At 38.1% G+C, this 25,223-nt stretch overlaps 1 protein-coding gene across 5 annotated transcripts in view; it reads right to left on the reverse strand.

Annotated features, from left to right (window-relative positions):
• CFLAR (CASP8 and FADD like apoptosis regulator) overlaps positions 1-25,223 on the reverse strand; it is a 79,978-nt gene that overhangs the window by 50,156 nt on the left and 4,599 nt on the right. Inside the window, exons 1-2 of one of the 5 annotated variants that reach the window (XM_043996901.1) lie at positions 14,083-14,497; positions 9,101-9,181 (exon numbers count right to left, since the gene is read on the reverse strand). The exons of 1 other annotated variant lie outside the window; for it this stretch is intronic. The gene's annotated coding sequence lies outside the window, so the exon portion shown is untranslated. Of the gene's footprint in view, positions 1-9,100; positions 9,182-14,082; positions 14,498-15,130; positions 15,277-25,223 lie in introns of those variants that run through there. 3 more of the 5 variants (XM_043996900.1, XM_043996899.1, XM_043996903.1) reach the window with 3 other exon arrangements.

Raw genomic sequence — 25,223 nt, forward strand, 5'->3', positions numbered from 1 at the left:
AAAAAGAAAACCTATTCAAAGTACAGGCTCAGGTATCTAAAAATGGCTACTGAGCACCAGAGAGAACTTTAATAAGATTTATGTAGTTTTTAGTTTCATTTTAAAAAAAAAAAGATACCTTTGGATTTTATGGCTGCCAAAAGGGGAAGGCAAAGATACACATTTCAAAGATAAACTTGTAGGGGCAGCTAGGTGGCACAGTGGATAGAGCACCGGCCCTAAATTCAGGAGTACCTGAGTTCAAATCTGGCCTCAGACACTTGACACTTACTAGCTGTGTGACCCTGGGCAAGTCACTTAACCCCAATTGCCTCACCAAAAAAAAAAAAAAATTATAGAAGACTAATGGAGAGGAAAGTAGTTTACATGGCAAAAATAGGAAGAGTTAGGACAAGCTACACATTTCCCATTCTCTTTAACATTTAATTTTTATTTTTTCTCAATTACCACATAAACAAAAATCTTTCGTTTTTTAAAAATTTGAGTTCCATAGTGTCTCTTCCTCCCCATCCTCTCTACTTGAGAAGGCAAGCAATTTGAAATACATGTGCAGTCATACAAAACACTTCCACACAAGTTATAAATTTTCAAAAGACACTGAGGGATTACTTTGGAATTTATAACTAGCTAATGGTTATAAAACTAAGTCAAAAACTCTCTTACCCCTAACCAGTTAATCACCGTGAGTTAAATTACTGGAAATCTCAGCTAAATTCCATACTATAAGGAAAGCCTCAACTATTTACATAATTCTACTTATAAATAAAATGGCCAGGGGGCAGCCCTGGATTCAGTGGGACCTGAGTTGAAATCCAGCCTCAGACACTTGACACTTACTAGCTGTGTGACCCCGGGCAAGTCACTTAACCCTCATTACTCCACAAATAAATAAATAAAATAAAAAATAAAATGGCCATACTGAAGACAAATGGAAAGGAAATTTAAAAACTCTTGTGACTCCATCAATTATGAATGTAGGCAGTAAAGCATTATCCTGAGAAGAGAGAGTTTCACAAATGCTTTACCACACCCAGTCATATTCTCTCTCTCCCTCTCTCTCTCTCACAAACACACACACACACACACACACACACACACACACACTCACACAGTTAAACATCTCTACTCTAGAAAGAAATTCATGTGCAAGTCAATTAACAAAATAAGATGACAGGTTTAAATAAATAAATATATATGTATATATACATACACACACACATATATGAGGATATACATACACATACACACATATAAGCTGTTCATTTCCTCTCTATATAGTCAATAAGAACTCTGTAGTAATCTGTTCACTCAGTTCTAATCAGGCTAGATTACTCCATGGGGTCTAAGTCCCTTAGTGAGAGCATCTGTCATATGCAGAGATTATAAAAGGGAAGAGTGAAAATGACATGCTGAGCCACATGTCAGTCACGAGTCAAGCCAAAGAGTATAGTATAGTATCTAGGATGTACTAGGCACATGACCTTGAGTAAGTTAGAGTCCTGAGAAGTGGGGTGTTTGCTCATTTGCAAAATGAGATTATATCAGATGAGTTCTAGGGTCCCTTCCACTTCTAAAATCCCATAAACCTAAGAACAATAGAAAATGTCTTCGTTTTTCTACAATAAAATGTGACCCTGAGGTAACAGAAACAATAATAGCAGCTGGCACTAACATAGCACTTTAAGATCTGCAGATTGTCTTACACGTGTTAAAAATGAATAGAAGGAAGTGGCAAACTAGTATCTTTTCCAAGAAAACCCCAAGTGGGGTCATGAAGAGTCAGACATGATTGAAATAACCAAACAGCAACTTACATGCATTATTTTATTTGATCTGCACCACCCTGGGAGGTAGGTAGTATTATTCCCTTATTTTATAAAAGAATAAACTGAGGCAGGGGGCAGTTAAGTGACTTGCTCACATAGTTAGTAAGTGTCTGAAGAATTTGAGCTTAAATTTTTCTGACTCCAATTCCAAAACTCTATTCACTGTACCACCCAGCTGCTTAAAATCATGAAAATAATCTAGTAAAAAAAAGAGAGAGAGAAAGATACAATTTTTACAAAATTTCTGATTTTTAATATTGACATATCACATATTGGGAGGTGGCACTGTATAGTGAAAAGAACACTGGCTCTAGAGTAAGGGCCTCTGAGCTAGAATCCCACTTATGAAGCTTACTAACCTGATGTGAGCCTACCTTATGTAAAGCACTTAATCTCCCTGGGCGTGAGTTTCCATGTCTGTAAAATATGGATCCTCTTTGATAACTTTCAGCTTTCCATCTATGATCAAAGATAAATCCTAAATACTTTGGTGTAATTATTAAATACCTTCATGCTACAATTTAGGTTCAAACTTTTAGGGTACCTGCAATAATCCTTTTAGGATTCCAGCAATGGGTCCTTGGGTGAGGCCCACTATAGACTCAATTCAATTCAACAAAGATTTATTATTGGCTTTCTATGTGTAAGACACTATGGTGGGTGCTGAGGAAAAAAAAAAACAAACAATTGAAGACCCTGCCTTCAGGGAGTTTCTCTTTTTACAACTTTGCTTACCTACATTCAGGACATAGTTGGAGTATAGATCTTCTCTTCAAAGTAAAAGACAATTTTACTCCTATTCATAAGGTGTGTCCATTTTATTCCCAGCCTTTGCCGACATATAAGGAAATAAAATATGTATGCATGTTTCTTTCTGTCCCTCCCTAGCTCAGATCCCACTCACCTCTTTCCCAACATCAGTTGTCGCTGCAAATCTTCCCTTAGGCAGGAGACAAAGGGATTCTTCCAGCTCCCTTCACCATAAGCATATGGATTATCTTTCCATATTAAAATACCAGATTTTCCTGGATTTTCCAACAACAGGCTCACCTTAAAAGGGGATTTCCATTGTTTTTAGTACTTTTATCTTTTTTTTCCAGGTCAATCAACAGAAATTTTACAGAGTTTTACAGAAACTTCCTGTAACTCCCACTATGAGTGCCAGATAACTCAGCCCTTCACAATGTGTCCCAGAAAAGCATTTGCTCATTTAAAAAGAATTTACTGATACTTTAACTTTAGCTTCCCCATGCTACCTTGACCAAAGTATGACTACATACATATAAAGGGCATTCTTTGGGGATTAAATAGCAGCCTAACCTTCAAGTAATCTAGAAAACAATGGGGTAGAATTAATTTGTCATAGTGATTCAGTGAGTCCAGTGGGACAAAAATTCTAGAATCAGTTTCGTTTCTTTTTGTGATGGAAGTGGGGGGAGGGGCAATAGAGATCGTACTACCAAAGAGCATCAAGTGGCCAAAGAAAAATTAGAAGGAGCAGTGGTTGGCCAGGTTTGGGAATGATGAAAATTGGACTTAATACTGGACTGACTACAATTTCAAAATTTCTCCTCTCCTTCCTCCTTTGATCCTTGCCCATGGACAACCTACTGAGGATCCTATCAACAAAGATTATGTTGTCCTACTTCAAGCACTTCAAGGTTTAGATAAAGTATCCTCCTCACAAAAGGTACAGTGAAGTAATGGCATTCTTTTTTTTTTTTAAAGTAATGGCACTCTTACCATAATTTCAAGCCCTTCCCAAAAGGATCTTGTACTCTGAAAAATGGGTTCTCATAGGTGAACTTTTGCCTCCTCTTGCCCAGACTAAGTCCTTCATGAAGGGGATTGTCTTCTCTTATTAGAATGGACACTTCTTGAGAACAGAGGCTTTCTTGCTTACTTCTACTTGTATTCCCTGTGCTAAGCAGAGCACCTGACATTTACTAAATGCTTAATAAATAGTTTTACTGGGGGGCAGCTAGGTGATGCAGTGGATAGAGCACCAGCCCTGGAGTCAGGAGGACCTGAGTTCAAATCTGACCTCAGACACTTGACACTTACTAGCTGTGTGACCCTGGGCAAGTCACTTAACCCTCATTTCCCTGCCCTCCCCAAAATACTTTTACTTTTTTTATGTATGAGCTTTATTCTCATGTTACAGATGAGAAAAGCAAGGCCCAAAAGTTTAAATGTCTTGTCCCATGCACACAGAGTAAACATCAAAGCTAGAACTGGAACCCAGATCTTTTAACAGAATTTTTGTCACTACATCATTCTGCCTGACTCAAAAAAACACAGAATCATAGAATCACTGCCTAAGAATTAGAAAGAATTGAACTTAATAGCCCAGAATTGAATAAACTTGAGAGCATAAATCACTTAGGGAAGAACTCCCTATTTGACAAGAATGGCCGGAAAAACTTGAAAGCAGCTGAGGAGGAATTAGATTTAGAACACACTATACCTCTATATACCATCATAAGCTAAAAACAAATATGTGACCTAAATATTAAAAGTCATACCACAAAAAGCTAGCAAAGAAATAGAGCAACTAATTTCACAGCTAGGGCTAAGGGATAAACCCTTAACCAAGCAAAGAAGAGGAAATCACAAAAGATAAAAGAGATAACTTTTTTTAACTATATGAAATTGAAAAGCTGTTGCATGAACAAAATCAATTTAACTAGGATAAGAAGAGATTAAGAAAAAAATCTTGGGGGCAGCTAGGTGGCACAGTGGATAAAGCATTGGCCCTGGATTCAGGAGGACCTGAGTTCAAATCTGGCCTCAGACACTTGACACTTACTGGCTGTGTGACCCTGGGCAAGTCACTTAACCCTCATTGCCCCCCCCCCCCAAAAAAGGCAAAAAATCTTTGTGAGCAGAACCAGGAGAACATTGTACACAGTATCATCAACATATAATGTTGATCAACTGTGATAGACTAGATTCTTCTCACCAATCCAATGATACAAGAAAGTTCCAAAGGACTCACGATGGAAAAGACTCTCCAAATCCAGAAAAGGAAAAAAAAAAAAAGAACTGTAGAATATGGACACTGATTGGACCATACTATTTCTTTTGTTTTTGGTGCTGTTGTGTTTCTTTTTTGAGGTTTTTCCTTTTTGCTCTGATTCTTCTCGCATAACATGACTAATGCAGAAATATGTTTAATGTTATTATATATATATAACCTATATCAGATTACCTGCTGTCTAGGGGAGGGGGGAGATAGGGGGAGGGAGGGAGAAAAATTTGAAATTGGAAATCTTATCTAAACAAATGTTGAAAACTAAACTAAATAAATAAATTCTTAAAAAAACAAATTAGAATTAAAAAAAAAAGAAAAAAAGAAAAAAAAATCTTTGCATCAAATAGCTCTGACAAAGGTCTTAATATCCAGGCTATATAGGAAACTAACCTAAAATGCATAAGACTAAAAGCCATTTCTCAACTGATACAAGTAATCAAAGGATATGAAAACAAACCTCAAATGAATTGCAAACTACTAACAGCCATATGAAATAAAAGAAATGCAAATCATAAAACCTCCAAGTTTCACCTCACAGTCAGCAAATTAGCTAAGACAACAAAATATAGAAAGTTGGGGCAGCTCAGCACATGGTCCAGCCCCAGCCAGGAACAGACAGTGCTTCTAGTGCACCTCGGAGTCTTCAGCACCAGCGGCTTCTTTTGAAGCTCAACTCGTGGACCAGTGAGGGCGTTCAGTGGTAGGCCGGGATGAAGTGGCTACAGTCTCTGCTGGAGTTGGGGCAAAGCACCCTGATTCTGAACCAGTGGGCTGAATCGAGTAGAAGTGGCCCAGTGGGGGAGGAGCCCAGGCATGCCAAGCTTCCGACCATAGAGACTCAGATTTCAGACTTCTGTTTCCGGGTCAAAGAGAAAGCGGCTGTGGTTACTCACAAGCCAGTCAGGCTGAGAAGCCCAATCACCTCCTGGGCCATGCTATAGCTCAGAACAGTGTGTCCTGGAAGCAGTACTACACTTTAAGAATGAGTTAAAAGCCAAGAAATAGGCAGCCAAGATGAGCAGGCAGAGAAAGCAGCAGACCATCAAAAACTTCTTTGGGGGAAAGGTAGATAAGAATATACCCTCAGAAGAAGGAGATAATAACAAAGCTTCCAAGAAAAATATAAATTGATCTCAGGCCATGGAAGCACTCAAAAGGAACTTTGAAGAAAAAACAGAAGAGATAGAAGGAAGATTTAGAGAGATGGAGGAAAGAATGGAAAGAGAAATGAAAGCAATGAAGTAAAATCATGAGAAAAAAGTCAACAGTTTGAAAAGCCAAATGGGAAAGGGGATAGAAAAGCTCTCTCAAGAAAATAATTGCCTAAGAATTAGGATTGAACAAATGGAAACTAGTGACTTTATGAGAAACCAAGACACAGTAAAGCAAATCTAACTGAAAATAGAGGGTGATATGAAATACCTGCTTGGAAAAACAGCCGACCTGGAAAATAGATCCAGGAAAGATAATTTGAAAATCATTGGACTACCTGAAAACCATGACCAAAATAAGAGCTTAGACACCATCTTCCAAGAGATTGTCAGGGAAAATTGCCCTGATATTCTAGAAGCAGAAGGTAAAATGGAAATTAAAAGAATCCACTGATCACCTCCTGAAAGAGATCCCAAAAGGAAAACCTCCAGGAATATTATAGCCAAATTCTAGAGCTCCCAGGTCAAGGAGAAAATATTGCAAGCAGCTAGAAAAAAGGAATTCAAATACTGTGGAACTACAGTAAGGATAAAACAAGATCTAGCAGCTTCTACATTAAAGAACTGGAGGGCACGAAATATGATATTCCAGAGGGCAAAGGAACTAGGACTACAGCCAAGAATCACCTACCCCACAAAACTGAGTATAATCTTTCAAGGGGGAAATGGGACTTCAATGAAAAAGACGACTTTCAGGCATTTGTGATGAAAAGACCTGAACTGAATAGAAAATTTGACTTTCAAATACAAGACTCTAGAGAAGCATAAAAAGGTAAACAGGAAAGAGAAATCATGAGGGATATTAAAAGATTAAACTGTTTACATTCCTACATGGGAAGATACTACTCCTAACTCATAAGATCTTTCTCACTATTAAGGCAGCTAAAAGGAACATACTTAGAGGGCACAGGTGTGAATTAAATATGAAGGGATGATATCTGTAAAGCATTTATTTTTTGTTTATCCTTGTTTTTTGTGGAGCAGGCAGGGTGGGGTGGCTTATGTCTGCGGCCAGATGTGGGCTCAGGGCCTCCTGGGTCCAGGGCTGGTGCTTTGTCCACTGTGTCACCTAGCTGACCCATGATGACATCTTCAAAATAAAGTTAAGGGATAAGAGGAATGTACTGGAAAAAAGAGAAAGGGAGAGGCAGATTGGGGAAAAGTAGTTCACATAAAAGAAATAAGAAAAAGCTTATGGAGTAGAAGGGAAGATGGGGAAGGAGTAGGGGAGTGAGTTAGCCTAACTCTCATCAGAATTGGCTCAAAGAGGGAATAATATACATACTCAAGAGGGGATAGTAATATATCTTGCCCTGTGGGAAAGTGGGAGAGGAAGGGGATGGGGGGGGAGAGGCAATGGAAGGAATAGCAGATTGGGGGAGGGAGCAGTAAGAAGCAAAACACTTTTGAGGAGGGATAGGGTGAAGGAAGATAGATAATAGGGTAAATATCAAGGGGAAGGATTAAGATGGAGGGAAATACAGTTAACAATAGTAACTGTGAAAGAAATGATGAGCAGGATACTATCAGAAGGACATATGAAAAATGCAAACCATCAACAGAGATAGAACTGATGGTATCTGAATACAGATTGAAGCATAATTTTATTTGTTAGCTCCTCTTTCTAAAGGTATTTTGTCCATTTCTTTCACAACCTGACTAATGAGAAGATGTTTTGCATAACTGCATATGTATGACTTATATTGAATTTCTGGATTTCATAGGGAGGGATGAGGAAGGAGGGAAGAAGAAAATTTAGAACACAAAGTTTTAAAAAATCAATGTGAAAAGTAATGATGAGCAGGAGGAGTTCAGAGAAACCTGGAAAAACTTACATGAACTGATGCTGACTGAGAGGAGCAGAACCAGGAGAACACTGTATGCAGTAACAGCAACGTTGTGTGATGAACAATGGTGATAGACTTGGCTCTTTTTAGCAATGCAATGGTCCAAAACAATTTCAAAGAATTTCATGATGGAGAATGTTCTCAACATCCAGAAAAAAGAACTGTGGTTTAGGAATGCAAATTGAACCATACTGTTTCTACTTTGGGGCTGTTTTTCTTCTTTTCTGAGGTTTTTCCCTTATGCTCTGACTCTTCTGTCACAATATGACTAATGCAGAAATACGTTTGATGTGATTGCACATATATAACCTATACTAGATTGCTTTCTGTCTTAGGGAGGAGGGACAGAAGGAAGGGTGGAAAAAAAATTTGAAACTTAAAATCCTATGAAAACAAATGTTGAAAACTATCCTTATATGTAACTGGAAATTAATAAAATACTGAACAAACAAACAAAAAAAGAAAGTTGGTATTGGAAGAGTTGTGGAAAGACAAGTAATTTACAATAATCTAAAAGTGACTTAAAATGTCCATATCCTGCTTAACATGATAGTAATGTATAACCTATATTAAACTGATTGCTGGCCTTGGGAGTGGAAAGGAAAGGGAGAGTGGGAGAAAAAATTGGAACTAAAAAAATTCTTTATATGTAATTAAGAAAAATTTTAAATTAAAAAAAAAAAGTCCATATCCTTGACCCAGAGATCCCACTGCTAGGCATATACCACAAGGTCAAAAATGAATATACACCATAATATCTATCTATCTATCTATCTATTTATTTATTTTGGCAAGGCAATTGGGGTTAAGTGACTTGCCCAGGGTCACACAGCTAGTAAGTGTTAAGTGTCTAAGGCCGGATTTGAACTCAGGTATTCCTGAATCCAGGGCCAGTGCTCTATCCACTGGGCCATCTAGCCGCCCCTACCATTATATTTTTAACAGCACTTGTAGCAACAAATAGAGACAAAATAGATGGTTATCAGTTAAGAGAATGGTCAAATAAGTGGCAGATGATGGGATATTACTGTGTTGTAAGAAATTATGAATACAAAGAACAGAGAAGCACAGAGACTTTAATGAACTAATACAGAATGAAATGATACAAAACTGTAGGCAGAAGCAGGAAAACAATATACAATGATACAATGACTATAATAATATAGATGGAAAGAATAAAACCTGTAGTTGTTGTGTTGGTTAATTTTGCTGAACTGGTTTTTTTCCTTCTCTTTTTTATTCTTTGTTTTTAAGAATGGTTCTCTGGGAGAAAAAGGGAAAAGAGATATATTGGAAATGTAGGTGACGTAAAACAAGATATAAATAAAATTTTTAAGTACTTCCTCATTTTATTAGCATATGGAACTTATGACATTAATGTGAAACCCAAAATATAGTACGGAACCTCATCTCTGGGGTTTTAGCTAAACCATATTTGTGTGTCTGAAATTACGTTCGGGGGCAGCTAGGTGGCGCAGTGGATAAAGCACCAGTCCTGAATTCAGGAGGACCTGAGTTCAAATCCGATCTCAGACACTTGACACCTACTAGCTGTGTAACCCTGGGCAAGTCACTTAACCCTCATTGCCTCACAAAAATACAAAAAAAAAAAAAATGAAAAAAATTACTTTCTCTTTGACTCATGTCCCTTCCAAGGGTTTCTGCTGGGAATACATATAAGAAACCTATAGTTTATAGATTTCCATGGAAAAGGTAAAAGGGCACTCTACTTACATGGAAGCATTAAAGGTGAACAGTACATGGAAATAACATACAGATTTTATTCAATGAGACAAAAAAAACCCAAACCACTACAAAGAACAAAGAGCTCACACCTGAGCCCATAACCAGCCAAAATATCACTCCCAAGTACTTTATTCTCAGTATTAGATTAATATTAATATTGGTTACTGTTGGCACTGATTCTCATTCCCACAACGGTCCAGGTTAATTAATTCCCATCTCCCCCAGGAACCTATACAGAACTCTGGATTTACCACACTACCCAGTGAGAGAGGCCACTCTTCCAAAATGGAAGGTTTTAGGAGTCACTAGTGAATAGACCCCACAGGAGAAGGGACTTGTAGTTGACAGAGTGAACTCCTTTTCCCAGGACCTCCACAGACTGCATAACTAACAGTAATAATTTGTTCTTCTACATCATAGCTCTATCCTTTGCTGCTCCTCAGCTCTGGCTCCTGCATGGCCATAGAACTTAGTTAATATTGGCTACACTGAGGTCATCTTCGTTCTCCACTACTGCTGTGTCATTGCTAGCTCTGAGGCCATGTGATTCCTCTTCTCCTGGGGCCCTGAGGGTCTTTGGAGGGGTTTCAAAGATGCACAGGAGTTCAGTAAATCATAAACCAACACAATCTCTTGAGTTTCTCTCTCAGCTATTAAACAGCTACATTCTATTGAAAAGCCAATCCCTTGGGTATAGCTCATGGAATATATGAGCTTGGAATTCACCCTCCCATTAAGAAAAGTTAATGCCAGAACAAGGACCTGCCTCATTCTTTAAGCTGGTAAACCTTGACCAAGCCCTTCCCACCCTCTGGGAGATACAAACACATTCACACTCTTAGTACACATTTACTGAGAATGAACTATGCACAACATACTTTTACATGTGTTGGTAAGTACTCAACTGTTGACTGATAGAAAGGAAAAAACTGAGCAATAGAGACAAATGAGATAATAGTTGTAAAGCCCTTAGCACATAGAGTAGAATCTTAATAAATAGCTATTCCCTTTCTTTTTCCCTCCTTTCCCCTTCTCCTTCCTTTGTCAAGATATTAGGAGAATACGTTTCCCAGAGCTAAGGCCCAGCAAGCAAGCTGTGCCCCAACCTTGGCATAACAACAACCCTTTGCACTCAAACCTCTGGATGATCTCATCATCTGGATGAGCACCAGATGTTCTCTGAGCTCAGACAAGTACCGGCTATATCCATGTTCAGGCCCTGCTATGAGTCAAACTTGTAACATTGTTGCCCCTCATTGTCAAGGCTATAGATCCCAGAGTAGCCATTGGTATAACTACTGAGATCTTCCCACACTGCCTCAGATCCCCCACTAGGGATGGGGCCTGACACATGTATCTATAGCTCCTCCTTGATTTCCCTCACTTTGAAATTAAACTTCTGTTTGATTCTGGACTTTCTGTTTGGCTCTGACCATCCACAGGTCAGAAGCTAGTTCTGTCTGGTTGACACCTTCCATTCCCTCCCTGGAAAACTGGAAGTAAATTATAGTTCTCCCATCAAAGAATTAGAGACTCTCAGAGTCAGAAGGGACCTTAGAAATCATCTAGTCTACCTGAAGCAAGAATGTCCTCTACAACATCCCATGATGTTCTTGTGGTTATTTTAACATCTTCCCTTCTAACTTAACTATTCTCACCAATACAAAGATCCAAGACAATCCCAAAGGACTAATGATGAAACATACTATCTGCCTCCAAAGAAAGAACTGATATTGATTGAATACAAACTGAAACATGTCATTTTTCACTTTTATTTCTTTCATTTCTTTCTTTGATTTTTCTTATACAAAATGACTAATATGGCAATGTTTTAAATAACTGCACATGTATAACCTTTATCTGAATATTTACCGCCTCGGGGAGAAGGAATGGGAGGTAGGGACGGAGGGATAGAATTTGGAACTCAAAACTTTAAATCAAAATGTTTATTAAAATGAAAAAAAAATCTTCAGGAAATCTATTCCATTTTTTGATAGCTTTCACCTTGAATGTAATATAACTACGCTATTACTATTCTTATTTCCATTTTACATCTGAGAAAGTGACTTATCCAAGGTCTTCAACATTCATGTACAAGCCCACACCTCCTCACCCCTATCTCCTGTTCTAGAACCATGATCACCTCAATCTTACTTTTGTTCCTGGGTGGGATGGAGTCAATCAACTATCTATGACCCTGTAAAATTTTCTAAACCAAACTTCTCCTACCTGACTGTCACTCCCCAATGGATGTTGTTTTAAATAATTATAATAATTATAAAATTATTATAATATCATTATCATAATAATGGCTAGCATTTATATAAAACTTTAAGCCTGCAAGTGCTTTACATATGTTATCTCATTTGATTCCCATAATCAAGTGAAGTTGGTTGTAATTTTTATCCCTCAGGAAACTGAGGCAGAGAGAGGTTAAGTGACTTGCCTAGGGTCACACAGCTAATAAGTATCTGATGCAGGATTCAAATTCAGGTCTGCCTAACTCCAAGTCCAATAATCAGTCCATCCCACCATACAAGGGCCTCTAGAGCAGGGCTTCTTAAACTTTTTCCACTCTTGACCCCTTTTCGCCTGAGAAATTTTTACCCTGAGAAATTTTTACCTGGCCCCATGATGAAATGGAAAGTGCGCATGTTGTGTGTTCAGAACCAAGGCTACACTAACTCCCACATTCAGTTACTCCACCCCATATGTGGTCTCCACTCACAGTTTAAGAAGCTAGGCTCTAATAATCTACAGATTATAATCAAGCTCCTCTAGGGCTGGGACTGTCTTTACCTTTGTAGTAGCACAGTATACATAATAAGGGGTTAAAAAATACTTTTTGGTTTATTCATTCATTGACTGCTAAAAACAGCTGCTAAAAAGAACTACTATCATTTATATAGAGCTTTAAGTTTTGCAAAGTACTTTACATATGTTACCTCATTTGATTCTCAATAACAATGGGAGGTAGGTGCTATTATTACTCCCATTTACAAATAAGGAAATTGAAGCTCAGAGAGGTTAAGTAACTTGCCCAAAGTCACATAGTTAAGTAAGTGTCTGAGGCAGGATTTGAACTCAGATCTTACTGACTCAGTCTTGGGTTCACCTTTATATAGCAATTTTAAGTTTGCCAAATAACCCTATAAAGAAAGCTGAACAAGTGTCATTATCCTATAGTACTTATATTACATAATGATTTCAATTTTACAGAAGAATTTGAGGGGGGAGGAGAGAAGCAGACAGCAATCAAGAAATATTCAGTGTCCAAAAAGGAGAGAGAGAAATATTCACTTCCATAATCCCTACCCTCAAGGAACGGCTTTTTCTATCCAAATGAAAAAAATCCAAATCGTCCTTTTCTATTTTTACCAAAGCCTTTGTTAAATTTTTCTTGTGTCTAAAGTAGCATTAGCATGACCAAAATAATTTTATTAGCATACGAGGTTCTCTGACTCAAGTCTTTTAGTGATTTATAATTAATTTGACTGGAATTGTCCCTAGAGATACTTTTTTTCTCTCGAAAATGACGAATGGGGGCAGCTAGATGGAGCAGTGGATAGAGCACCGACCCTGGATTCAGGAGGACCTGAGTTCAAATCCGACCTCAGACACTTGATACTTACTAGCTGTATGACCCTGGGCAAGTCACTTAACCCCAATTGCCTCACCAAAAAGAAAAAAAAAATGACGAATGCTCGTAAAAGGGACCAGATGCTAGGTATAGGAAGAACACAAATACAAGTATAAATAAAAAGTTTCCCTTTTTTGTCTTCCTTTTTTAAGGCATTTAGGTAACTGGGAACCCTCCAGGAACACCCTGGGACTATATACTAAGTCTATCCGTAGGGATAGGGGCCATGACCTCGGTTTTCATAACTGTATTTCAATATTAATTGTTTTCCTCTGTGATTCTATGTATGTATTTTACTTTGTGCATTTAAAACGATTTTGAGAAGGGCTCCAAAGATTTCAATACACCGCCAAAAGGGCAGTCCATGACAAAGAAAAATAATTAAGAACCCCTGGGATAAATCTACATAAATATAAACTAATGCGAGTTATTCTCATTCTTAGCCCCTTTTGTTGATCTCGAATATAACCAGTAGTGCTTAATAAATGAACGAAAACCATTTATTAAAGCTCTTACAAGGCATTTCATTGCACCAACAAGTAATTCTATGGGAGGTAGCAGTTATAACTCAGAAAAGAAGCGTTTGTTTTAGTCCACAGGCTCCAAGGCTGCGTAAAAAAGGCTCTCAAGTTCAAATTCAATGGCAGCACTACAATTGGCGGAAGTCTAGACCTGGAACCCGCTGCGTCCGGGTCCTCTGGTTAATCACTCACTGTCCGCCTGCTAAGTTCAACTCTGCCGGGACAGGGAGAAGGGAAGAGTGCTCCCTTGTACTCACAGGGCGTAAGGCCTGGGCATCCAGCGCTCTGGCATCGGCCACGGAGGTAAGCCACAGGGGAGACGCAGAAACAGCACAGTTTGTAATTGCCTAAAGCAACAGTTGCCCCAGCTACGCGCTGGAAGAGACGGTCTCGCCCCGCAGGCCAAGCAGATGAGAAAACAGGAAGCAGGAAATTTTAAGTGGGTCCCAAAAGTAAGGCGGAGCCACTGTACTTTGTTCCGCTTCTCGAACGTGGTTCGGAACCCGAATTGTCTGCCGGGGACTATTCCTCATCATTCTGTTCTTCCAGAGGAATTAAGAGGGCAGGGGAAAGTACTGCATATACAGAGCCAAGTCTGTATCCTGGGGCTGACCCCTTTGCTCGGCAGAGCATGAAGTCCCCAGCTCATATTTCCTACGAAATGCCTTCACCCTCAAGACTCAAGCGTAGGGGGGGAATTTTCAGAGAACTACCAGGACGCCTACAGTTTTCGGTAAAACCGCCACGTGTAATTTAAAGCTCCCCCGCCTTGACAATGACTCAACCACAGAATACAGCCTCATTAAAAGAACGTGGAGGGGGCAGCTAGGTGGCGCAGTGGTTAAAACGTTGGCCCTGGATTCAGGAGTACCTGAGTTCAAATCCGGCCTCAGACACTTAACACTTACTAGCTGTGTGACCCTGGGCAAGTTGCTTAACCCCCATTGCCCAGCAAAAAAAAAAAAAAAAAAAAAAAAAAAGAACGTGGAAGGTGGCAGCTAGGTAGCACAGTGGATAGAGCACCGGCCCTGGAGTCAGGAGGACCTGAGTTCAAATCCGGCCTCAGACACTTACTAGCTTTGTGACCTTGGGCAAGTCACTTAACCCCCATTGCCCCGCCAAAAACAAAAACAAAAGAACGTGGAAGGGGTGGGGATGAAGCGAGCCCAGAACCTTTCTTCCTAGGGACCCAAGATCTCTACCAAGATCACCTCCTACTCCCCCCACCACCACCATTTACACACACACACCCACACCACCCCTACCTTATTTAAGGGGGGGGGGGGGAGAACTTTCAAAGGTTACCCATTCCGTAGTGCATAAAGTCCAAACTTTTTGCATGGTGTTTCATGTCCTCTGGGTTTTACGTCAAATTTATACTTCCCATCCTTAACTCCCAACACATCTTTCAGGAACCCTGGCCTCGGACGAACAATTCTGCTCTTTATCTTCTCTGTGCCTTTGTCTACAGTGATCCCACGCAGAATGCTCTCTAGCTGACTATTGGACTCTTACCCTAATTCAAAAGTCACTTCCTGGGGGCAGCTAGGTGGCCAGTAGATAGAGCACCGGCCCTGGATTCAGGAGGACCTGAGTTCAAATATGACTTCAGACACTTGACACTAGCTGTGTGACCCTGGGCAAGTCACTTAATCCCAATTGCCTCATACACACACAAAAAAAGTCACTTCCTCCATTTAATTTAAGGAATGTGTATTAAGCACCTACCAAGTATAGGGCCACAATGCTAGGCCTAGGGATACAAACACACTACAAAATGAAACAGTCCTTTTTTTTCTTCAAGGAGACTATGATGTAAAAGTGGGGATGGGGGGGGAGGAGTTGGGAGGACATACATTAATATGACATAAAATATGGATTAAAAGAAAAGATCCAGGCAAAGTTCTTCAAGACAATTTGAGGAGTGATCATTTTCAAGGAAAAGGCTTTCCTGCTGCTATTCGCTCTCCACACTCATCCAAATTGTTTTCCTTCTATCCTTTGAACAAAAATAGCTCTAACTTATTATTATATAATCCACTGTATTGCAATTATTTGTGTGTGTGTGTGATCTCCATGTGGGCAGAAACTACTTAATTGATATTCTTTTGTGTGTGTGTGTTCATGTCTTCGGTACATTGCTGGGCAGGAAGAGAGAGGCCTTAGAATTCAAACTCTTCATTAGAATCAGAGGTGTTGCTATTTCGATTTCCTGACCAGATTCTCCGGAAGATCACAGAATCAGAAGGAATCTCTGAAGTCTAAATAAGACCAGAGTAAGAATAGCTTCTAAAATATTTCTAACAAGCAATCAATCATCAATCCAGTGCTAGAGAGGATGTCCAGCTGCACACATATAATCTATATCAAATTGCTTTCCTTCTCAATGGGGGTTAGGGAGAAAAAAGGAGGGAGGGAGAGAACTTGGAATTCAAACAAAAACTTAATGAATGTTAAAAAATGTTTTTATATACAATTGGACAAAAATAAAATGTAGAAAGGAAGAAAGGAAGGAAGGAAAAAAGAAAGAAACAAAGAAAAGAAAGAAAGAAAGGATGTCTAGGGTCTATTCCAACCCTTTCATTTCAAAGATGAGGAAACAGATCTAGAGGATGTGAAGTCACCTCCAATATCTCAAAGCTATCCAACAGAGCCTGGATCAGAACCTAGATCTTCTTGCTTTAGATGCCATAGTGTTTCCACTATCCCTTGATGCCTCTATTATCTGATTTCAGATTGCTGACACCTTCCAGAGAGGAAGAACTTGTTAGGGAGGTTTTCTTTTCTCTGCATCTTTCCACTTTCTGAAGCCAAACAATACAAATTTAACCCTTCTTCCACATGCTAGTCCTTCAGATCTTTGAAGATAGTTATTTGGGCATGATTATTTTATATTGCTCTCCTGCACAAGGACAGAGAAAGAAGATGTTTCCAAGACCATCGTGCTGCACTACATTCCTCCTCTGACCCTGTTCAGTAATGTGGAACCCAGAAACAAACATGCTATCTATTATCATTTGCTTTGTTCTGGACACTATGTCTCTCCTAATGAAGCTTGGGATAGAATTAGCTTTTTTTGACTATCATGTCACACTGTTGACTCATCTTGAACTTAAAGTCCACTAAAACTTTTGAAGTCACAGAATCTTTTTCTCCTTACCTCTCAAATACTGCAATTGTGAAGTTTAGTATTTGAACCCAAGATTAAAAATCCTTGGCTTTTCTTGTCCATCCCAGGGAAGGGTTGGCTTCTTACCTATTCCAGTGGCTAATACAGTTTTGAAATTAAAAAACATAAACCTACCATAGAGGTGATAAAACATTTCAGTATAGAAATGGACAAAGGACTCAGAATGTTGCTTATCCTATCAGGCATGCAGCTAGGTGGCGCTCTTCCTAAGTTCAAATCTGTTCTCAGATATTTATTAGCTGTGTTTCAGGCAAAAATTTAACATTTTTATTAACTTAATCTTATTGAGGCAGCTAAGTGGTATAGTGGATAGATTGCTGGGCCTGGAGTCAGGAAGACCTGAGTTCAAATCAGATCTCAGATACTTATGTCTGTTTGATCCTGGGCAAGTCATTTAAACCTATTTGCCTCAATTTCTCATCTGTAAAATGAGGTGGAGAAGGAAGTGGCAAACCAGTCCGGTATCTGTGCCAAGAAAACCCCAAATGGGATCATGAAGAATTGGACATAACTGAAAAGGACTGAATAACAACATCAAACTTCAGCTGTTTTAACTTTTTCTTTATCACAAGAGAGGGGGGTTCTTTCTCTAGTGTAAAAGAGGGGGGAAAAGCATTAATAAAAGTAATTAAAATAAAATCAACCACCAGTGGGGAAAACACTGCCTAAATTTGTAATCCTTCAGAGTATAATGACTATTTAAGAAAACAAGAATACTGCAGAACGTAAGGGAAGAATACATTGGCCTAGCAGAGTTCTACTCCATTCTTAGTTTTAATATTTTCCAACTCTGCTATTCAATACTGACAAAAACAGTGTGAAGGCTGAGAAACTCCCATGACAACAGAAAATCTTAAAGTAAAAATTTTTTAATGTTTCTAAATGTTGGGTTAGAACCACTCCTTATCAATGAACTAAGTACCAACAACTTCGAAACAGATGTGAATTTTTGGTATGAATATTTCTTCCACCAATGCTAATTATGACCCTTCTTGTAGATGGTCAACCCCTCTTGTAGATGGTGAACCTCTTTTTTAGTTCAAATTAAAATATTATGAGGGGGCAACTAGGTGGCCTAGTGGATAGAGCACTGGCCCTGGATTCAGGAGGACCTGAGTTCAAATCTGGCTTCAGACACTTAATACTTACTAGCTGTGTGACCCTGGGCAAGTCACTTAACCCCAATTGCCCTGCAAAAACAAAACAAAACAAAATATTATGAAAATAACTATTTCTCCATTCAAAGGTCCTTTTCAGACTTTTTCCTTTAGGAAGTATATAAAGAATCAGTGGATAGAGCACTGGACTTGAAGTCAGGAAGACCTGAGTTTACATCCTGCTTCAGACACTTACTAGCTTTGTGATCTTGTACAAGTCACAACCTCTCTGGACTTCAGTTTCCTCATCTGTAAAATGGAGATAATATCTACCTCACAGGGCTGTTGTAAAGATCAAATGAGATAACTAACATATGTAAACCACTTTGCAAAAAAAAAATTTTTTTAAGCTAAGACCCTAGGAAAATAGAGTTTGATAACTAAACTTAGAATAAGAATTTACTTAGAACAAGAACAAATTTAGAACTCTTGTCCAGTTAAGATTATTGATTTCCCCAACAATACCTGCTCTTCCATTCTGAAGGAATGAAGGCACAATGCCTGGCATATAGTAGGTGCTTAACAAATGGCAGTGGACTTGACTAATTGACTTGACTACTGGAAAGGGGTCCCTTTGAACTCTTAAGGGGTTAGTGGAATAGAAGGAATTGAAGAATTTCAGAAGATCAAGTAACTAATATTCTAATAGATGAAGTAAAATATTACATTTGACCATATTGTTCAAGATTCCTAGAAATGTTACATCAAACTGTCTTGGATCAGAGGTCAGTGAGACAAAGCACAAAGAGACTTTGATGGTTTGAGCATTTCTCTCTCAAGCAGACAATGCTTGAATTTAGAAGAAAGGAAGAAAACAAGCGTATTATGTGCCAAGCACTACACTAAGCACTTTATAAAAATTATCTTTTTTGAAACTACTGATCATCAATTTATTATTAGCTACCCTAATTAATAGATTGGTTATTAATTACCCAGATACTTTGTCTCTTGGGGGTTTTTCATTTGTCACATAGCAACTCCTGGGAAACAGGTACTGTTATAAACCACAAATTTACAGTTGAGGAAACTGAGGCCAGCAGAGCTTAAGTGATTTACCCAGAATCAAACAGTTAAGTGTCTACAGCCCAATTTGAACTCAGGTCTTCCTGACTTCCAGACCCAGCACTCCATCTACTACACCACCTAGCTGCCTCAATAATGTTAAATTAATTAAAATGTTTAGATCTGTACCTAAAACTCAGAGTACTGTAATAATATTTTTCTTTGACAATTGGTAGTACCAAGAAGACTGGTAGGTAACTAATCTTCTGGCCTATCAGAATCTTTCAAGGGTCAGCTCAGGTGCCACCTCCTGCAAGCAGCCTCCCTTTGTCTCCCAAGTTGACCATTTAGAATGGATCCACAAACAAGTCCAAGCAGTGATTCAAAGCTGATGTACAAAGGGAATGCTACTGGGGCAGCTAGGTGGCACAGTGGATAAAGCACTGGCCCTGGATTCAGGAGTACCTGAGTTCAAATCCAGCCTCAGACACTTGACACTTACTAGCTGTGTGACCCTGGGCAAATCACTTAACCCCGTTGCCCTGGGGGGAAAAAAAGCCAATCAGAGGATTTCATTTGATCCTGGAGGCTGTAGGGAGCCTCTGGAAGTTACTGATTGGGAGTGTAGGGACCATGATAAGACTTGTATTTTAGGAAGATCAGTTTGACAGCTGAGTGGAGAATGGCCTGGAGTGGGGAAAAACTTACTTCCTCAAGGTTTCAGCCTTCCTGAACTTTTTAACTTTTAACCTGTTCAGCTAAATTTGACTTTTCTTTTTCTATTACATTTCATGGTTTTTTCTACCTCTATCCACCCATCCCCATCCATTGAGATACATTACATATGAAGTCATGCAAAATATATTTTCACATTAGCTATGTCTCCCCCCTCCAAAAACAAAAAGTAAGAAATAAAAAGAGAAAAAATATGCTTCAGTCTACACTCAATTTCATCAATTCTCTATGGAATTGTGGTAGATCATTGTCTTGATCATAATTACTAAGTTTTTCACAATTGATTGTCATTACAATATTGCTGTTAATGTATACATTGTTCTCCTGGTTATGCTCACTTCACTTCTTTTTTTTTTTTGTAGGGCAGTGAGGGTTAAGTGACTTGCCCAGGGTCACACAGCTAGTGTCAAAAATCTGAGGCTGGATTTGAATTCAGGTCCTCCTGAATCCAAGGCCAGTGCTTTATCCACTGTGCCACCTAGCTGCCCCCTGTGCTCACTTCACTTTGCATCAGTTCATATGTGTTACCAGGTTTTTCTGAAATCATCTCCTTCATTTCTTATAGCACAATAATATTCTATCACATTCATATGCTATAACTTGTTAAGCCATTCCCCAATTCATAAGCATCCCTTCCATTTTCAATACATTGCCATTGCAAAAAGAATTATTATAAATATTTTTGTAGATCTAGATCATTTTCCTATTTCTTTGATCTCTTTGAGGTGTAGACCTAGTAGTGGCATTGCTAGGTATGCCCAATTTTATACTTCTTTGGACATAGTTTCAAATTGCTCTCCAGAATTAGACTAGTTCACAGCTCTACCAACAATACATTACTATGCTTATTTTCCCATATCCCCTATAGCATCTGTTATTTCCCTTTTCTGTCATCTTATCTAATTGGCTAGGTATAAGGTGATATTTAATTTGCATTCCTATAATTATTGACAGAGAATTTTTCACATTGACTATTGATAGCTTGGATTTTTTTCCTCTGAAAACTTCCTATTCATATCCCTTGACCATTTGTCAGTTGGGGAATGACTCTTATTCTTATACATTCTTATACATACATGGTTCAGTTTCATATGTATTTTAGAAATGAGACATTTATCAGAGAAACTTGCTGCAAAGGTTCTTCTCCTCCCACCCACCCATCCAGTTTCCTGCTTTTCTTCTCATTTTGGCTGCATTGGTTTTGTTTGTACAAAATCTTTTTAATTTTACATAAATAAAAGTATTCATTTTAACCCCATAAACCTCTCTCTCTCTCTCTCTCTCTCTCTCTCTCTCTCTCTCTCTCTCTCTCTCTCTCTCTCTCTCTCTCTCTCATTCTTTCATGAACTCTCACTCCACCATAGATCTAACAGGTAATTTCTTCCAAGCTCCACTATTCTGCTTATAATATCACCTTTTATGTCTAAATTATTCACTATTTTGAGCTTATCTTGTTATACAGTATAAGAAGTTGGTCTGTGCCTAGTTTCTTCCAGGCTACTTTCCACTTCTTAGCAGTGTTTGTTCAATAGTGGGTTCTTGCCTCAATAGCTGGGATCTTTTGGTTTATCAAACACTAGGCTACTGTGGTCATTTGCTTCTATATATTGTGTGCCTAATCTATTCCACTGATCAACCACTCTATTTCTTATCCAATATCAAATTGCTTTGATGATTACAGCTTTGTAGTATAGTTTAACATCTGGTACTACTAGACCCCCTTCACAATTTTAATTCATTTATTCCCTTGATATTCTTAACTTTTTGTTCCTCCACATGAATTTTGTTATTATTTTTTCTAGCTCTATAGAATAATTCTTTGATAGTTTGATTGATATGGCACTAAATAAGTAAACTAAATTAGGTAGTATTGTCATTTTTATTATACTGGCTCTTCTTACCCATGAACAATTAATATGTTTCTAATTATTTAGATCTGTCTTTATTTGTATGAAGGGTGTTTTGTAATAGTGTTCATGTTAGGGGCAGCTGGGTGGCACAGTGGATAGAGCACTGACCCTGAAGTTGGGAAAACCTGAATTCAAATCTAACCTCATACACTCGTGACCCTGGGCAATTCATTTAACCTGAATTGCCTTAAACATCTGGGGCCATCTCCAGTTGTCCTGATATATATCTTGCCACTGGAGTCACACTGCTTTGGAGGAGAGAATGAGGTTGATGATTTTGCACATCCTTCTCTCACTTAAATCCAATTCACTGCAAGTCATGACATCACCCCAATGTCATGGTCCTCTTTGAGAATGAAGGACAAACCACAACAACAATATAGATCCTGTGTGTATCTTGGCACATAGACCCCCAAGTATTTTATACTGTCTGCAGGTATTTTAAATGGAATTTCTTTATCTCTTCCTGTTGGGTTTTGCTGGACATATATAGAAATGTTGATGATTTGTGTGGGCATATTTTACATCCTGTAACTTTGCTGAAGTTGCTGTTTCAATTAGTTTTTAGTTGGCTCACTAGGGTTGTCTAAGTAAACATAACATCGGCAAAGTGATAGTTTTGTTTCCTCATTGCCTTTGCTTATTCCTTCAATTACTTTTTTCTTGTCTTGTTGCTATAGCTGGCATTTCTAGTACAATGCTAAATAATAATGGTAATAAAAGATATCCTTGCTTTATCCCAGATCTTATGGAAAGACTTCTAGTTTATCCCCATTACAGATAATGCTTGTTCTTGGTTTTAGATAGATACTACTTATCATTTTAAGAAAAGCTCCATTTATGGGGCAGCTAGGTGGTGCAGTGGATAAAGCACTGGCCCTGGATTCAGGAGGACCTGAGTTCAAAATCTGGTCTCAGACACTTGACACTTACTAGCTGTGTGACCCTGGGCAAGTCATTTAATGCTCATTGCCCCGCAAAAAAAGAAAAGCTCTATTTATTCCTTTGCCTTCTAGTGTATTTAATAGGAATAAGTGTTGTATTTTGTCAAGAGCTTTTTCTAAATCTATTGAAATAATCATATGATTTTTGTGGGTTTTGTTATTGATATTACATTTTTCCCTGATATTGAACCAGTCCTTCATTCCTGGTAAAAATCCAGCTTGGTCATAGTGTGTGATCTTTGTGATATATTTTTCTAATCTCCTTATTAATATTTTATTTTATTTTACATCACCATTCATTAGAGAAATTGTTTTTCTTTTTTTGTTTGTTTGTTTTTTCTGTGGGGCAATTGGAGTGAAGTGACTTGCCCAAGGTCACACAGCTAGTAAGAGTTAAGTGTCTGAGGCCGGATTTGAACTCAGGTCCTCCTGAATCCAGGGCCAGTGCTCTATCCACTACGCCATCTAGCTGCCCCAAGAAATTGTTTTTCTTTCTGTGTTTTGGATCTCCCTGGTTTAGGCATCAATACCATATTTTTGTTATAAAAGGAATATAATAGGACTCCTTTCTTTACCTATTTTTCCTGTTTATATGCTATTGGAATTCATTGTTCATTAAATGTTTGTAGAATTCACTTGTAAATCCATCTGGTCTTGGGGTTTTTTCTTACAGGATTCAATTATGACTTGTTTAATTGCTTTTTTCTAAAATAGGGTTTTTAAAGTATTCTACTTCATCTTCTGATAATCTGAGAAATTTATAGTTTTGTAAATATTTATACTTTTCATTTAGATTGTCAACTTTATAGGCATATAGTTGGGCAAAATAGCTACTAATATTTGTTTTTATTTCATCTTCTTTGGCTATGTATGCACCCTTTCCATTTTTGATCCTGGGTTGGTTTTCTTCTTTCTTTTTAAAAATCAAATTAACCGGGGCAGCTAGGTGGCGCAGTGGATAAAGCACTGGCCCTGGATTCAGGAGTACCTGAGTTCAAATCCGGCCTCAGACACTTGACACTTACAAGCTGTGTGACCCTGGGCAAGTCACTTAACCTCCATTGCCCCGCAAGAAAAAAAAATCAAATTAACCAATGGTTTATCTATTTTATCATGTGGTTTTTTTTCATATAACTATTTCCTAATTTTATTAGCTCAATGGTTTTTTCTTTCAATTTCATCAATCTCACCTTTGATTTTCAGGATTTCTCTTTTGCTGTTTAAGTGGAAGATTTAAATTTGTTATTTTTCTAGTTCTTTTTTTTTTCAAGTTGCATGCCCAATTCATTAATATGCTCTTTCTCTCTTTTATTGATGTAAGCATTTGGAGACATAAAATTTCCCCCAAATATTGCTTTGCCTACATTCCACAAATGTTGTGGTCTCAGTGTTATCATTATTTTAATTTAAATTAGTGGTTGCTTCTACTATTTTTTCTTGGAACCACTCATTCTTTAGGATTAGGTTGTTTAATTTTCAATTAATTTCTATGCTTTGGAGAATCTTTATTGAATGTAATTTTTATTGTATTGTGGTCAGAAAAAGATGCATTTAATATTTCTGTTTTTCTGCATTTGTTTGTGAGGTTTTTATGCCCTTAATAAATGTTCAATTTTTGTGAAGGTGCCACACACAGCTGAGAAAAAGGTATACTCCATTCTATTCCTATTTAATACTCTCTGGAGGTCTATTTTATCTAATTTTTCTAAAATTACATTCATCTTCTGAAGTTCTTTCTTGTTTATTTTATGGTTAGTTTTGTGTATATCTGAAAGGGGCAAATTGAGGTCCTCCACTAGTATGCTTTCACTGTCTAATTTTTCCTATAACTCATTTAATATTTCTTTTAAGAAATTTGGGTGCTATGACATTTAGTGCATATATGTTCAGTATTGATATTAGTTTATTGTCGATGATACCTTTTGTTGTGATTATCTCTTTTTATAATTTTCTTACATAGCTCTCATTCCTCCCCCCTCCCCCAATTTTTCTTGTACCAGTATTATTTGGTGGTTTAAATCACTTTTTTCTTTTTTTTTTTTTAAACTTTTTTTAACTCTTAAAAGAATTCTTAGTGGTCTTTTTGTTGCTGTTTTCTGGGGTCCAATCTTCATTTTACTCTGAGGCTATTTTTGTAGATGTTTTCATGTCATTGTCTTTTGAGTTAGTGTCTTGAGTTTTGCTGTCACCATAGTAGCTTTTTATGATCAGGTTCTTTTCTTTCCTGTTTGCTCATTATTCAAGCCTACTTTTTGATTTTGGACTTTATGTTAGTTAGGCTCTGTTCACTTCAGAGGGGAATGATTTCCCTTCTTCTGCTTTCATAGCTCAGTCTAAGGGTCTGTAAATTCTCAATGCTTCCAATGTGGTATGATCTGGGAAGAGGTTTGTTTATTACCCTCCTGTTCTGCACTTTGCTCCTTTCACAGGTAAGGCCTCTGCTTCCTCTTGACTATGACT

This window comes from Dromiciops gliroides, chromosome 3 (genome assembly GCF_019393635.1).
Source record: "Dromiciops gliroides isolate mDroGli1 chromosome 3, mDroGli1.pri, whole genome shotgun sequence".
NCBI lineage: Eukaryota > Metazoa > Chordata > Mammalia > Microbiotheria > Microbiotheriidae > Dromiciops > Dromiciops gliroides.